A 4333-nucleotide genomic window follows, 5' to 3' on the forward strand; every position below is an offset into this window, starting at 1 on the left:
AATTGTTATTATAATCACTATTATTATTACTATTACTATTATTATCATTATTCATTCTTTTTGTTGAGTTTATAGAAAAAAGAAGAAAAACAGATCACCTAAACCTGAAACACGACTCGAACATAGATTGTGGCCTCATTAAAAACTAGGAAGGAAATGAAGAAATGGAAAGACATAGACACATTCTAAGGTACAGGTTGATATTTTTATCGAAATAATTACACTGTTTTATCTGGAAAACACAAAGAAATTAAAAGAAAAAAAAATTTCAAAAAATTAACTGGGCGATTGTGGAATGACGCAGACAATCTTGTGTTACAGTGTTGTATATGTTGTTACGAATGCCATTAAAAGACAAGTGTCTCTTTTGAGATCTGTATTGTCGTCTTAGAGTTCTTTTTTTTCTCTCTTTTATTTCTTTACATCCTCCAGTAATAATCTTCAGTGAAAATTTGAATAGTAACATTCTTGGTTAGGTGTACCACTGCAGTCGGACCATTACTGAAAAATAATTATCATACTTCCCGCAGTACAGCAGGCAAATGCTTTTTCAGGACAGGTTATTATGATTGGAAACACCTCAATGACTACCAAAAGGACAGTTCTGAAATGCTATGTATGGTCAACCCTTTTATATGGCTGTGAATATTGGACAGTCACTACAGACAGTGAAAATGAAACAGAAGCAACAGAAATGTTGTTGCTAAGGAAACTGTTGAGAATATCGTGGAAGAAAAAGAAATCAAAGAAGTAGTGCTTGATGAAGCCCACGTCGGACGCTCAATTGTTAAAAGCAATCAGGAAAAGACAAATTAATTCAGTTTTTGGAACACCTGAATAGACATAAAGGTCTTGAACATCTAGCTCTCACTGGCAACATTGAAGGCAAACGAGTCAGGGATAGGCCCAGGTCAACCTACTTAGGGAATCTAAACGAAAATGGGTAACGGGGAAAGATGAGGGAAACGTAACTTTTTTAAGAGCATCCGAGAAAAGGAATGAATGGAGAACCATGATCACCGATGTTTGTCGTAGATCTGGCACTGGGCGATGATGAATTATAATTGGTTAGAAAAAAAAATTATGATGATTATGTTCTAGTACGTTCTGAATGAACTTGGGGTTATCATGTGTACAATGTGTTCCTCGGGCTTTTAACGCCCTTTTCAGACAGTAAGGTTGTATAAAAGGAGGGACCTGCGAACTGATCCTTTATCTCCGATAAGTTGGAACGAATTAAATACTGATAGCCATAATAACCGTTGGCAGGAACAGGCTTACTTCGGTAATGAGCTGCACTAAACAGTTTTTCTCAGTTTTCTCAAAGTTTTTTCTATTTTGTTTGCTGGTTTGTTCTCTTTTTGTGGGGTAAGGGTGGGGGGGGGGGGGGGGATAAAGCGAATGGTTTCTGGAATATTGAAGTCTACACTTCTCTCTCTCTCTCTCTCTCTCTCTCTCTCTCTCTCTCTCTCTCTCTCTCTCTCTCTCTCTTTTCTCTCTCTCTCTCTCTCTCTCTCTCTCTCTCTCTCTCTCTCTCTCTCTCTTTTCTCTCTCTCTCTCTCTCTCTTAAAGATAATTTCACAAATCAGGGGACACAATTCTTTTTTATTCGCATGTACAGGGACGTAATTCTATTTTCTTCCCCTTCTTACGAGGCAATTTGTATTCTCTCCCTTGAAAAGAACACTTCTCGCCATTCATAAAACAACGTTTCTAAATAATCCCTAGAACATTCATCCCAATGGAAACTATTGAACGGAAAGTGATAGCGCTACACAGATCTCACTGCAACCGGAAACTAGAATAAACTAGGACACCTTGAAACAAGAATCCGAAGTGACTAACAGCGATTGTGATACTGTAGGTGTGACTATGCTAGAACAGCAACTGCAAGGCCTATAAATGATGACCAATTTGGTAATTCAACGAAGACACCTTACTTTTACTTTCACCTTTTCCTTCCTCTGGTATCCTTAGGATGTTGAGGGGAGGTGCAAGTTTCGATCCTGTGCTAGGTGTGTAGCGTCTGTGATACTGTGATAGATATGTTCTGTTGTTCCAGGACCTTTTTAACCCCATCCTGCCAGGTTTTTCTAGGTCTTCCTCTTGATTTGAAGCCGGATTCTCCGGTATTGTAAGTTTTAACGGCTAGTTATTTCTGGGCAATTCTGGTTAGATGGTCAAACCATTTCATCTATGTTATTCACAAACCGGCTACATGCAGAAAGACAAATTTTACACGAAGGACAAAAAAGAACACGATTTTAGTTAAAACGTGCAGCGTAATCTTATATTTTTCTGTACAAAAAGTTAAGTTATAAGTGTTGAGACCAAACACTACTTGGTTTTTCTAAAATAACACCACCGATAGTTTTATTTTGCACGTAGCCGGTTGTGGAAGGACAAAAAATGTGCAGCACAATGCAGGTGGCCGGTTCTCTGCACTATGACTAAGCCGGTTCGAGCATAACGCTTCAGTGCACAGCCGCGCAATATCTGCCAGTGTGGAAATTAAGCTGTACAACGTAAACTATCCCAATATGTTGGGTCATCAATTGTATGACAAGAATTGTTGATAAGATAACCTCTATGTGTTTACAAAAATATCAAATGAAACCCCAAACCAACACAAACTCCAGGACAAGACTTTTTTTTCAGTATAGTCTAAAAAACCTCCGGCTTTGTTTGCTATTCTCCAAGAGCTGGGCCTTGGTATGGCACACCTTGGTCTGGGGGTTCTAATCTTGATTCCAGGGGAGGGGGGGGGGTATTGGTTCGATTCCCAGCTGAATTACAATAAGATTTAAAATTTTGTCATATATTTGCATCTTATTAACTAGGGCATGGTAGAAAGACTATAGTACCGTTTGATTGCAACAAGCTGGGCTTCTCTCCATGTACATTTAGCTTTCATCATTCCTTACGCTTCAGTTCCTGTATAATAAACAATAAAAAAGTAGAAGTTACATAGACGAAAAAATCACATTTGAATTCAAAGATTGTGAGTCTCTATTTTCCCGATCAGCATTGTTCGGTGCTAGTTAGCTAAAACAGCATGGTAAAATGGATGGTAATTAACTGGTGTGACCTCTTACACCGTTTAGAGATGTTAGTATATCTCTGGATTTCATTTTCTTGGAGCTATTGTAGACGACCAGATCTAATTCTGACTAATCAGGATACACCTCTAGTCCGTCACCATAGAGTCCTCGATTTTCCTGCTGGGTCGGACGGATGACGGGTCAAACATGTTCCTAAAATCCTGAAAGTCATAGGTGTTACGGAGATTTTACAAGGTATGGACGGGGGTTCTTTTTCTTCTTCTTCTCCTTCCTTCTTCTCCTTCCTTCCTTCTTCTTCCTCTTCTTTCTTCTTTCCCCGACACCATCCTACCTTTAATAACTAATCGACATCAATTTGAAACATTCAATATTATTCTCAGTGTATGGTTACAGTTATCACCGTTTAAGATCAAAGATTCGATACCGTTTGAAAATTATTTTACATGTATTCATTATTAGATAATTTCTAGGTGTCCTAATTGAACCGTGACATTATTCGCTATGTATGTATAGAAACAAAGGAGTCACAATATCTGGCTCTTTCATATCATTCTATACTAACTGTGACCTTCAGGGCTGGTTTTTCAATTTTTTTGGACTGATTTATTGATACTATTTTAAAAATTATTTTAAAAAAATTATCACCCAATTTAATGAACTAGGAGAATGTCGCCAAAGTGGCGTGCACAAGACATGAAATGAAGTGAAGTGACCACCGTAGATGTCGTATTCACTGTACAAGTAACTCGATTCGTTTACATAGTCGGTGTACTAAAAATTATATTGTATCATGGTTTTGCTTAGAATATTTTCTATTTGTCATTTTGTTCATTTTGAAAAAAATGTGCCCTCTAAGGGCATACTAAGGTTTGAAACATTTCCTAATATTTCGACTGTTAAAAGTTTTACTAGATTTGTCTTTCACTTATTAAAGGTGGTTTTCTGATTTTCTGTTTACTGTTGTTTAACAAGACTTTTTAAGGTAATTGTTTCCCTTACTCAAGCAGTTATTTCGGGTTGCTGTTACCTACTTCATCAAAGAGGACTCCTCTAGTATTGTGACTGAGTGTTCTACCTTCAAAATCAACTGTGTTTTGTTTCTTTTAAGACTTAAACATTTTACTTGTGAGGTGATGTTGTGTTATTAAAAAATAACCCAAACGTTCAGGCCAAACGATCGGTTGATGAGACTCGTGGAGCAAGGGCTGGAGATGAAGGGAAATGACTGAGGAAATGGCTTTTGAGAGAACATTTAACAAAGATTTGTGGAA

This window comes from Aplysia californica, unplaced genomic scaffold (genome assembly GCF_000002075.1).
Source record: "Aplysia californica isolate F4 #8 unplaced genomic scaffold, AplCal3.0 scaffold00085, whole genome shotgun sequence".
Taxonomy (NCBI): Eukaryota; Metazoa; Mollusca; class Gastropoda; order Aplysiida; family Aplysiidae; genus Aplysia; species Aplysia californica.